Source organism: Lonchura striata, chromosome 2, assembly GCF_050655825.1.
Source record: "Lonchura striata isolate lonStrDom1 chromosome 2, ASM5065582v1, whole genome shotgun sequence".
NCBI classification, from domain to species: domain Eukaryota; kingdom Metazoa; phylum Chordata; class Aves; order Passeriformes; family Estrildidae; genus Lonchura; species Lonchura striata.
Window position 1 is genome coordinate 5,198,735 of NC_140704.1, and position 12,665 is coordinate 5,211,399.

Genomic DNA, 12,665 nt, shown 5'->3' on the forward strand with positions numbered 1-12,665 from the left:
TTTCTTTTCTTTTCTTTTCTTTTCTTTTCTTTTCTTTTCTTTTCTTTTCTTTTCTTTTCTTTTCTTTTCTTTTCTTTTCTTTTCTTTTCTTTTCTTTTCTTTTCTTCCCTTCCCTTCCCTTCCCTTCCCTTCCCTTCCCTTCCCTTCCCTTCCCTTCCCTTCCCTTCCCTTCCCTTCCCTTCCCTTCCCTTCCCTTCCCTTCCCTTCCCTTCCCTTCCCTTCCCTTCCCTTCCCTTCCCTTCCCTTCCCTTCCCTTCCCTTCCCTTCCCTTCCCTTCCCTTCCCTTCCCTTCCCTTCCCTTCCCTTCCCTTCCCTTCCCTTCCCTTCCCTTCCCTTCCCTTCCCTTCCCTTCCCTTCCCTTCCCTTCCCTTCCCTTCCCTTCCCTTCCCTTCCCTTCCCTTCCCTTCCCTTCCCTTCCCTTCCCTTCCCTTCCCTTCCCTTCTTCTTTCTTCTTTCTTCTTTCTTCTTTCTTCTTTTTTTCTTTTTTTTTCTTTTCTTTCTTTTCTTTCTTGTTTAAAATATCTTGAAAGCAGCACAGACTATCTTCCTAGTCAGCAGCAGTGGGAGGAAGAGACAACTCTTGTCCAGGTGGGAACCCATCCAGCACACGTGGCCTTGCAACCAGTTGTTTGGAGCAGGACTAATTAGTCATCTATGGTAAACAACAAAAGGATGACTCCAGTGGAGCCAGAGGTAAATAATTAGTTACCTCGTTTGTTCAATGGTATGAGGAAGGAGGGATCTGTCAGACGACTCACCTCTGATGAGAAGGAAAAAATGTGTAACGTCACAGTGAATATATGGGTTTTCCAGGTCTGAGGATGATGTTGCCCAATGTAGATGTTGTCGGCAGTGTTACCAAAACAGCTCACGATGAAATTAATCCAGCAACCCAAAAGTGTCTGGCTGTAATAACAGAAGAGTTGTGATGTGCATTAAAAAGGGTCTGAGGGATTGTTTCTACCAGCTCTGAGTAGGTGTAAATACCTGATTGCTTCTACATCTTGCCAATTATTTGAAGTGATATAATTTTTGTAGAAAAACAAAGACCTCACATCAAAGAGATGCTTAACATTTTTTTTGACAAAATCTCTATCTTAAAATGCGTACACACAAGGACAAAAATGTTCATGAAAAGCTTTCAGTGAAACATTTCAGCAAATTCCATTTTCTCAGTTTCACTTCAGCAATGTTAAAATGTTTTGGTGACATAGATCTTGTTTCAACTTGTTTTGAATAATTTTGCATTGCATTGCAATATTAATTGAAATATTTTCAATGTGTGTTATATTTTATTGTACTGGGATTTATGCTGCACGTCCCTTTGTTATGTTTAGTTTTGACATTATCTAAGTGAACTGTTTCCGTTGTATCAGACCAAATGGCTTTTACATTATTTCTTCATCAAACATTTTTAAATTTTATGGGTGTTTTTTCAGATTTGAAATGATAAATTGGAAGCAAATTTGTGTGTTTCATGAAGGACAAAAATTCTAATATCCAGCCAAGTCTGTCTGTGTGTTTGAAAGAAAATTGTGTTTTCTGGGCATTAAATCAGCAGCTTGGGAGAGCTGGTCTGTCTCCCAGCTTCACCAACATCCTCGACATATTACAGGGCTTGACTACATGGGAAAAGTGACTGTAACAGGTATCCATGATCACCCAGAGCACATTCACTCCATATGAAAGATGAATTCTTCTCTGCAGTAGTTCTCCAACCTATATGTCTCACCCTGAACTCGAGATTTCACCCTGTGTGAAATGTCAGTTGTGGTCAGATCAATCTTCCTTCATGCTGACTTTGAGAGAAGCCCAAAGGGAACACCCAGCTGAAGATGTCCAGCATTCCTGTGATTAATCCCCCTGCTAGTGCCTGGTGCAGTGCATTTTGGCCCAGCCTCAGAACAGCTCAACCCATGCACAAAGGTTTTGGTGACACTGGTGCCCCCGTGTCTGCAGGGTGGCAGCAAAGAGAGGCTGCAGACTGGACCCCAGACAGCAAGGAGGGCTAAAAGCAAAGCACCACTCCCAGCATTTGGTCTGGACATAGTTTAAAGCTTTTAAAGTGGCATGGAGTTTTAAATTCCTACCAAAATTTAACTCCCCAGACACTTTTCTACACAAAAATATATCACAATCTACCCTATTTGTCAGCTGCAAAAGAGCATTATGCTAAAGCTTCTTATCTCAGATCGGTGTATCCAGGTATATCATGAGCATCTCTTCCTTGTGTGAGTTCAGAGATGAGTGCAAAGGAACTTTGGTCTTGTTCAGACCTCATTACCACCCAGTATCACCCATTTATTTCAATAGCTGTCCTTTGGGTTTCCTGAATTGTGGAAACATTTTCTTTCTGAGTGATCAGACACAGCACCACTGAAATCCTCAAAATATCTCCATGGTGAAACAGATGGTTTTTTCCTTACCACTTTTCCCAGTATGACTGTGCATCCTGTTTGCAGATCTGCACTGACAGCATCAAGCCACTCAGGGTGTTAGGACAGCATTGGGCACAACTCATGAAGACTCATCCCATTGACAGCCAGGACAAATCCCCACCTGGAGGTTCCTGCTGGGAACAAGGTGATGAGCAAAAGGATGTCCCATCCCTCATGTAGCTGGCTGGGGAGCAGAGGGTGAGTGGTCAGGACAAGGAGAAACAGCCAGGACCACAGCAGATGTTTTCCCATCCTATCTGGTCTGAGCAGCAGCCCCAGCTGCTTCTCTGGAGATGGTGAAAAGAGGAAGAGCTGTCAAAGACAGACAACCCAGGGGTTTCAGTTGTGCATTTCAGTTTACCTCAAAGACCTTGCTGCTCTGTTTTTGCAGTGCCTTTGTCTTATTTTCCTTCACATGCAAGTTTTCTGAAGCACTTTCTTGTCTGGGGAGCCCCTCAGGAGGTCTGCAGACCTGACTGTCTACTCCCTCCTCCCTCCACATGCAGAATGAGTTTGTAAATCACTTTATTGAGACAAAAAGTGTGATGGGCTATTTGCACTCCCCTTTCTAGCAGCCCATCTTGCCATAAAATGGTCAAACCATAGCCAAGTTTAGGAGGCAAACCACAAACCTCTTCTATGTCTTCTGCCTTGTTTTTGAAGAGTGTGGAATTCTTTGCACACTTTTTCCACCCCACCCCCCTCACAACTTCTTGGGCTTGTTAAATAACAAAACAAAAGATAAAAGCTCAAATAAAGTTGCAGCTGCTCGGCACCAGCCCAGCTCTGTATCACCAAAGGGGTGTGCAGGCAGAGAGGGGCAGCATGTGGCTTCTCTCCTGTGACTCAACAAGGGAAGAAAAGCATCAGAAGAGGCTGATTTGGAATCTGTCATGAAAAATTGTTTGACACCTTGTGTTCCTTGCATTTCAAAGTGATCTGGGCAGCTACCCACCTTCCTGCCCTTCCAATTGAGCAAACAGCTCTCAAATGTGAGGTGTTTTCTGCTGCTTGCAGGAGTATCTGTTCCATTTCTGGGATTTCTCCTCTTCATAGCTGCTACAGAAGGGCATTGGAGCTGCTGCTCTGGGCCACATCAAAGGCAGAAAAGGCAATTAAATAGTATTTCCCAGCAGCCCGATGATCACCAGGCTCCGTCTCTTCCACCTGTTGGGCACTGGATAAGGCTTGAGCTGCATCAACAACTCAACAAAGGTTTTGCTTCTCCCAGGCAAAAGGTGCACATGGTTTTCATGAAGAAATTGGAGTATGAACATGGTTGGACACACTGCTGCTCTCTGTGTTGGGCTTGAACCCATTGACAGCTGGGTTCCACAGGTTAAAAGAAATGAAGAAGTCACACAAAGGCAACAGACTAGCAAGAGCTGTGGTTGCATGAGGCAGCAGCACATTTAAGCAGGTTTTTTGCCTCTTTTCAACCCAAGCCCAAATGCTGAGTATGCAGAGCAAAATATCACAGCAAACAGAACCTTTGGGTTGAACAGAGCCACAGCATCACTGTGCAAGACAAAGAGCAGATTTCTTCCTCCCTTGTTACTCCAGATCAGAGGTAGACAACAGTGAAATCAATCCTAAAGGACCTGGGATGGAGACAGTTCTCTGGGCAAACCTTCCACAGCAGCCAGTTTGGCCAAGGAAAAAAAAAGATAAATTTATTACCAAATTACATCCAAGCTCATCCCATGTCCCAGTGTTTAGCAGGTGTTTGATTCTGTGTGATCTTTTTACCTTCCACCTCCTAATCCCCCCAGATTTTACAAACAGCCTAAGGGACATTAACATTTACTTTAGCACCTTAATTATTGGTGGAGAAATAGATGTGGACAAACCATGAAGAATTTATCTCTGCTTTCTGAAAGATGAGCTATGTTCAACTTTATTCCAAACAAACCTACCTCTTAAAGCACCAATCTGTGTAGGGACACTCATTTTGAAATAAAAATGACTGAATTTCATCTAAGATTGACTTTCACCAGCAGGATGAAACTTGGTTTTTCAGAAAATGTGAAACACTTGCTCTGATGAGACAAACAGTCCAAAAATCAAATGTCTTTATTTTTGTGCAGAATTTACATACAGAAACTTTTCCAGAGCGTTTACTGTGTGACTTAGAGAAAACAACTTGATTTGGGGCTCCCATTTCCTCTTCTATAAAGTGAGCGGGATGCTATTTATGCATTTTTCAGTTTAAATAGCATGAAGCAGGTGCATCAAGTCCACACATGCTGCAGTCCTGGGATTTACTCAGTGGGCATCAGTGGGAAGGAGATCAATAACTTTGGAGGGGTCATGAAGCTCTCCATCACTTTGGATGGCTGTAGGCACAGAGGTTTGTCATTTAAACTATATTAATAGGCCATGGAAAGAAACAGCCACCCACCCAAACTGCCTTATTTTTATTATCTGAGGAAAAAATTAATCAGGGCTGTTTAATACATGGTGCTCACCCTCATATTTACTATGTGGGAGATTTACACATTATTAAAATCCTCACACTGGTCCATTAGCCCTGAATCTCAACACAACACTAACAATATTTTTTAGACTTCTAGAGTTCCAACAACAGTAGTGCCTTATTGGGGTGTCTGCCACCCCCAAAGCAAAATCTAAATTATTAACAGTAAGTGTGGAGTTAAAAGAAGCTGGGTTTTGCATCCCTGTTGCTATGAGCGGAGAGGCAATTTTAGAGCGGAAAACTAAAATAGCACAGCTCAAACGAAGAGGAAACCACCTTCCCTGGCTATTAGAAAACCAAAACCAAACAAGGGTTAACTGGGCAGAGCCAGCACTGACTGTAAGTGGGAGGCTTGGGCTTTATTTTATTGTTGTCATTAATTTCCTTCCTTTTACTTTCAGTAAAGGAGCACAGAGTTATTTACATTAGACTCAACTGTGCCCCACTGAGATATATATACCAGACGAAACCTCAGGAGTAAAAGACAAAAGCAGCTGAGGGAACATGGATGATTTCTGGTGCTAACACCAAAGCCTTGTGCCATTTTTTTCCCTTTGAAGGACACTGTGACAATGCCAGCTCCCCAGTTCTTCTCTGGTCCATCTGTGGGGTGTCAGAAGGAGGGATGAGCCACTCTCACATGATGGGACATGAGATGCCAGTGATATGCCAGATTATTTTCTTTACTCACACTTGTATTGCAGAAACAAGTAAGAGACACTTGGCTGGAGCTGTAGGTTCCAGAGTTAATGAATTGGAGCAGATCATGCCCCTTGCTGCACATCTCTGCTCAGAAGAAGGCTCTGTGCCAGCTTCCACTTTTGCATATTGGAGGGTGGGTTCCTTTCCCTCAGAGCAGGGGGATGGAGGCAGCACAGCCTGCGTGACTCTGCCCGAACCACTCCCTTTCTTTCTACATTTCCTTTCTTCCTCCTATTTGGCTGTCTCGGCTAATTAGATTATTAAAACACGTGCCTTTTGTGCAGCCCGGGGACGGTGGGGACCTGACCTCACCAGTGGCTCCACACACAAATGCTCACCCAAAGGAAGGGACGAGCTGCCCACAGCCACCTCCACCCTGTTCCCCCCTCTGCTCCCTGGGACCTTGTTTATCTTAACGCCAGCTGAGTTTCCCAGGGAAACCCAGCACAAGGCGTTTGCCAGATGATCCCTTTGTGCAGCTGAGCCAAATTCGCTGCGAGGCGCTTTTTGCCAAAATCACAGTAAATTCATCGGGGCTCTGGCTCCTTTCCCGAGGCTGCTCCTCCAGGTCATCCCTGCGTGGCCTCCACGGACACAGGCTCGTGGAAAAGCTGGGAGCCTCAGCAGGAACCAAAGCATCTCACACTCCTGGCACGTCCAAAGTCAACGCCTCATTGCTACACGGCTTCCCTCCCACCCGGGATTCTGCGCAGGGGCCAGAGGCTTTATTTATGGGCTGGGATGCTCAGCAGTGAAATGGTTAGAACTCTTGGCATGGAGGGGTCATAATTACCCTTCCAAGTCAACACCCATTGAGATGAATGGGAGCACACCCTTTTCTCAGGGTGTTATTGTTGCAGTCTGCCTGGCTGTGGTCTCACAGGCGAGAGTTTACCTTGGTTTGCAATCAGAAAGGCTGGAAAGCGCCTCTCCCTCTCTTTTGCTCTTTTTCCTTAACTAGGAAAAGGGAAAGTTTGCTTTTGCAGATTTGTGGGGTGGAGAACATGGGAAATGGCGAAGCCATTATAATCTGGGTCTGGTGGTGCTGAGCACCTATGAAGTTGCCTGATTTTGGAGAGCAGGAAAGGGATGGAGTGCTCTTGGAACCGAGCTCACAGGTTCCTGTCAGCAGCAGGGGAAAGCTGCTGTGTTATTTTTTCCCCATATCTGAGAAAAGGAGCTGGAGCTGCCCAACCCCCAAAACTGCTGGTGTTTCCCACACTTGGCTGCTGCAGGCACACCCTGGGGTCACCACTATACCAGCAGCACCACGACCGTGTCCATCCATGAGATGGAGCTGGGCTGAGCCTCGGGCTGCAGCAGGGCTTGGGCATCTCTCCAGGGCTATCTCCTCACCTTTCCTCCAAACATCTCTGGCAGGTGCAAACCATAAGTGATGGAAAAGGGATGAACCCTGGCCTGGAATGAAACAACTCCAGCCTGTGGCTTCTTCAGACATCAGGTGCTGCTCAGGGTACAGCAGAGGAGCTGCCACCCCAAGTGGAGCAGATCCTCGCTCTACCTGCCTGCCAGAAGTGGCTCTGCCCCGAGCAGAAGGAGTTGGCTGGAGAGGCAGAATGTCTGCTCCTTAATCCTCAATTCCCATCCTGGCACACCTCACCCATTTCAGCACCCGTTACCATTCCCTGGGAATCTGCAAGCAGAGCATCTAAAACCAGCTGGGATCACAAACTGGTGCCTGGAGGCCACGTTTGCAGGAGGAGATGTTTACTGAGCAGCCCAGAGGGACTCTGCTCCACTAGCTGGTGTTTTGTGTCGGGATAACAAACTCACCCCAGGGGTTTGTGTATACTTGAAAGAGTTCAGGTAGGAGAAGCAGCAAAACACCTGTCCTCCAGGGAAGATGCAGATTTTGCCATCAGAGGAGAGCTTTGGCATGGATAGTCTGGAGCAGTTCCTAGAAAAAAATAAATTATATTGGCACAAAGTTTTCATCTCCTAATTAACCACAGTTATACATTTGTCAGGGGGTCTAAGGGCCTGTAATGCTGCCCACCCTGCTCACAGCATGACTAGCATGGATGTAACCCAGGGAACATAACAAAAAGCAAGCAAAAATACCTTTGCAACTCTACTGTTGCCCCTTGCAGCTGCTTTCCCTCTAAGGTGCAAATGAGAATTGCAAACGCCCATGTGCCAGGGGCTATTTGCAGGAAAAATTATGCTGGCTAGGGGATTAAGGGTGTTTTCATCCACACTTTTCAGTGTAGTAAAACAAGGCTGAAGCACAGGCTGTCTGGCATGCAGCAGGAGCAGCCCTAAGGCCTCGGGAGCTTGGGATTTACATCCCCTTGGAGCTTCCCTGTCTTTGTTTGTGCAGCCAAGGCACTTTGGGGATAATGGTAGGATGCTCTGTGCGTGTGTGATGCAGAAACACACCTGGATGCACAAACAAAACCATGCTGGACAGATAATCCCAGCGCAAATAATTTCCTATAAGCTTTTCTTTCAGCACCCAAATGCATCAGAGCCAGGGGGGTGAGGGGATCTGGGCACCCCATGGGTTGGCAGCACCTGTTTCTGGGGATCATGCTTCTCCTGACCCCTCTGCTCCAACCACCTGGCCACAGCCAGCTGTGTACCCTGCAAAAAAATCACACCTCAAACACAGCTGCCAGCACATGCAGGTCCAATTAGCTCGAAATCAGGAGGCAAGCCCCCAGATTCCTGAGGTGGGAAAGAAAACCATCTACCATGGTCTCATTTGCTTTTCTAATGGTTACCCTTAATCAAAAAGGCTTCAAACACACTGAAAATAAATTCCAGTTAATAAAGTCCCGTAAAGCTGCTGACTTTCAAGAGGTTTGGTTTTAAGAAAGAAACATTGGCAAAGGACAGGATTGTCCAAGGAGTTGGAAAAAATCTGGGTGTCATTTCTGCAGAAATGAAACTGCTCCTGCACCGGGTGCAGCCTGTAAACACCTGAGCAAGGGAGTTAAGTAAAATCACATGACCTTCTATAAAAACTTCAGGAATCAGATGTGAACTGGTTCTGTGAGCTGAGGATTATGCAGACACATAATAAATAAGGGATGAGAAATGTGGTTGCAAAGAAATGCACTCCTAAGTAAATCCTTATCTAAACATACTGCACAGAATTGCTCAGCCTGTGCTGCTGGGACTGTGCTCCCCATTAATTTTCAGAGCAGCAGCAGGTAAAATATCATTAAAACCCTCTTCCCAGCCAGTTACACCAAATAAAGAGGTTTTGCCAGCCTGAGAAATTTGTATGCTTGCAACCAGAGATGCAAATCACATCAGCCTGGCCAATCCCCACATGGCAGCTCTGAGTTTTGCGCAGTGATGACTTTGCTGTGCGCTGTTTATTTTTCCTGGTTCAGCTGGGAGTCAGGCACTTCATGTAAAAGCAAAAGGTGATGCTATGCTCAAAACTAAAGTGCTGTTTGAGTGATCATGGGCTGCTTTACAGACAGCCTGAAAACAAGAACCCAAGAACAACTGGTGCAAATATCCATAGGCAAAACCACATTAGAATCATAGAATCATAAAATGGCTCGGGCTGAAAGGGACCTTAGAGATCATCTCCTTCCACTCTCCTGCCATGGACAGGAACACCTTACACTATCCCAGGTTGCTCAGAGCCCTGTCTAGCCTCATGTTGAACATTTCTGAGGATGTGGTAGCCACAGCTTCTCAGGGCAATCTGTTCCAGTGCATCATCAGCCTTATAGGAAAAAAAATTCCTCTAAACATTTAATCTGAATCTCCCCTTGTCGTCTATCAGCCCATGCAGAAATTAATGTGGATGTGCACTGATGAGAGCTATGTGAGCATCACCCTTCAAATTCAAGTTGTTGCAACAAGTTGTGTGTCTTTTTTCTTCAGAGCACTGACTACGCACAGTGCCCACAGCAGGGTAATCCAGCCCAGAAGCGCTCACAGCAGCTCAGCACCAGCAACTTCTCCTCCTTCTCCCACAGTTCCTTGACCTTCTTCAGATCCCACAAGCTGTGATGGAGTCATCCCAGGGATGTGTGCAGTGAGCTGCAGTGGTGGGGCTGCCAAGCCTCGGTGAGACCCAGCCCTGGTGGGCCTGGGCTGAGCAGGGTGAGTCAGGTGAGCTGATGGGAAAAGTCACAGTGGTTTCGTGGTTGGAGCCCAGGCCAGCACAGCAGAAGAACTGAGAGCTCTTGCTCCATCTGCCACCAGCTTCCTCTGTGAGCTGGAGTGTTTGTTCACACACCCCAGACTTGGAAAAGAGCTCGGAAAGCTGTTTTCTTTCCAACCCTGCTGACTGTGCCTCGGATTTAGATGATACCAAGAGAAAGAGGAGCAGTGTCCCTCTCCATGCCCAGGTAAGAGGGGAGCTGTGCTCTGCTAATGTTTGTAGGCAATAGATTTGGTCAGATTCTAATGATCACCTTGCTTGCTTCACAGGACTTCCTCCTCGTGCTCATCTGCTGGGGTCCTATCCTTGCTGTCAGCTGGGTAAATTTGCTGAAAACCAGAACTGCACAAATAACTGATAGGGGTGAGGGGTGGCCAGGCCGGAAAAAAAATCAACATATTTGCCGTGGGGTAACCAGAAACGTCATTTTAATGAAATAACTATGTTTTGGGCCAAGCAAGCACTTTGTCTGACCACGGTGATCTCTAAAGTATTTTTATAAATTGCTCAGATAATTTGTTAATGTGAGAGAAGCTTCAAAGAGAAGTGAAATATTTCTGCTAAAAAAAAGAAAAAACGTGTTTTATTTTTCTTCACTCGGGAACAATTTCCTGAAATTGCTTTCAGTCAGTGAAACATTGCAGTCAAACCCATCTGCATATTTTCGAAGAGAAAAAATTGCTTTCTTCCACCTTGCATCTTCCCTGGCTGCTAACTTAACTGTATCCTCACCCATTTTATCCCCTTTACTTGCTTCCTCCCTTTCTCCCGTAACAAATGTGAATTTCCTGTCCTTTTTTTTTCACCCTGCCTAACAAGTTATCTGATCCGTGCTCTCTCAGTCCTGACCTCTCCTTCCTCCAGCTGACCTCCTGATATCCATTTATCTCCTACTCCCCAAACCCACCTTTTCCCATTTTCTTTCCCATAGCCACAGATTGTGGAGCAGCCCCAGGGAGGGATCTGCTGGGTGTTACAGGAATAAGAGCAGGGAAAGAGGGATAAATCCAAAGCCAAGCTGTACAGGGCTGGGAAAAGAGCCCTGTGGCAAAATTCCCGGGCAGCCTGAACTAAAAACTCTGAATCCTGCATCCTTCAATTGGAGGTGTGGAGTCAGCATTGTTCATTAAAGCACAAGGATGTGGATTTGAATTAACGAGGTCCCTTCACGACACTCATTAACCTTGCCCAGTGTTAGGTGCTGGGAATGGGGCGCAGGGACTCTGCCCTCCAGGTTGCTCTCACCCTGGTGAGATGGAATAAAGCCTTTCCAGGCTGCCCAGCTGCTCCTCACAGCAAACATCTGAAGGTGGCTGGGAGCCAGCCCGGGCTGGGACGGAGCTGTGGCGTTCCCATGGCCAGCATCGGATCACGTACGGCGAGCAGGGACCGCTAATGAAAGCCAGGTCTCCTCCAACAGGACACAAGAAAAGGAGATAAATATTCCCTTCCCCCCTCTACAACTCTTCTGTTCACAGCTTGCTGCCTCCCTCCTTGCCATAAAACAGCAGAGCAGTGGGACACGTGAGCTCTTCTCCCTGGGATCCAGTGGCAGGACACATGGGAATGGTTCAAAGCTATGCCCGGGAGCTTTGGACAGGATGTTAGGAAGCATTTATTTACTGAAAGGGTGGCCAAACACTGGAACAGGCTTCCTGAGGAGGTGGTCCATGCCCCAGGCCAATCAGGGTTTGAGAGGCATTTGGACAATGCTTTAAATTTGATCACTGCCAAATTGGTCAGGCAGTTGGACCAGATGATCATTCAAGGTCCCTTCCAAATGAAATCTTCTCCTCCTCTCCTCTCCTCTCCTCTCCTCTCCTCTCCTCTCCTCTCCTCTCCTCTCCTCTCCTCTCCTCTCCTCTCCTCTCCTCTCCTCTCCTCTCCTCTCCTCTCCTCTCCTCTCCTCTCCTCTCCTCTCCTCTCCTCTCCTCTCCTCTCCTCTCCTCTCCTCTCCTCTCCTCTCCTCTCCTCTCCTCTCCTCTCCTCTCCTCTCCTCTCCTCTCCTCTCCTCTCCTCTCCTCTCCTCTCCTCTCCTCTCCTCTCCTCTCCTCTCCTCTCCTCTCCTCTCCTCTCCTCTCCTCTCCTCTCCTCTCCTCTCCTCTCCTCTCCTCTCCTCTCCTCTCCTCTCCTCTCCTCTCCTCTCCTCGTCTCCCAGGGTTAAATCTTTAAAGACATGGTTTTTACTCTGCTGTTTCCCAATCCAAATTCCTGTTAAACCCAAAAAATACCCCCAGACACTTGGCTGCTCAAGGAGCACAGCTCCTCACCCTCCTGGAGCCACAGGCAGAACCTCAGTGGCTTTTACCCACTGTCTTGGCCCTTCCCAGTGGGATTGCCCTAAACTGGGAGCACCAGCCCTGCAGACACCAAGCAGCACATGGGGTTTTTGTGGGGTGGGGGATTTTGTGGTCTTGGGGTTCCCCGAAGCACGGGACATCTCCAGGGTGGGGAGGTGGCAGGGTCATGTGTGCCACCACCCTCCCAGGCAGGAAAGCTCTGATTAAACTCTGTGACACCAGAGAGGAACCAACAGATGGCCTGAAGGAAATGATGGTCACTGAGAAGAGTTTCAGTTTTGTCTGAATTTTCCATGGAAAAATTCCCCCTTTTCAGGGAAAAGCTACATGCCCATTTGTTATGGGGAAATACAACTGTTTACATACACACAAACTATTATACAAAATGTAAACACTTTTCTGTGTGTATATGCTCATCCATATATGTATTCATCTCCATGGACATATTTTGATTTGAGTCAGTCTTTTCTCCAGCAACAAGTGTTTCCAAATTATAGTGAGTTTATTTTCAGAAAAAGGATAAATTTAAAATCCCTGTAATGAAAACCCAATCTTGAAAAGAAATTGCTTTTAAAAAAAAAGCTTCAGCCACTGCTGCT

The 12,665-nt window shown here is 46.5% G+C and overlaps 1 long non-coding RNA gene across 1 annotated transcript; it reads left to right on the forward strand.

Moving 5' to 3' along the window:
* Nucleotides 1–551: 551 nt before the first annotated feature.
* Nucleotides 552–10,226, forward strand: LOC146768099 (uncharacterized). The gene is made up of 2 exons (XR_014950463.1): nucleotides 552–9,953; nucleotides 10,036–10,226. It is a non-coding gene; the product is annotated as an uncharacterized LOC146768099 (long non-coding RNA).
* The last annotated feature ends 2,439 nt before the right edge of the window (nucleotides 10,227–12,665 follow it).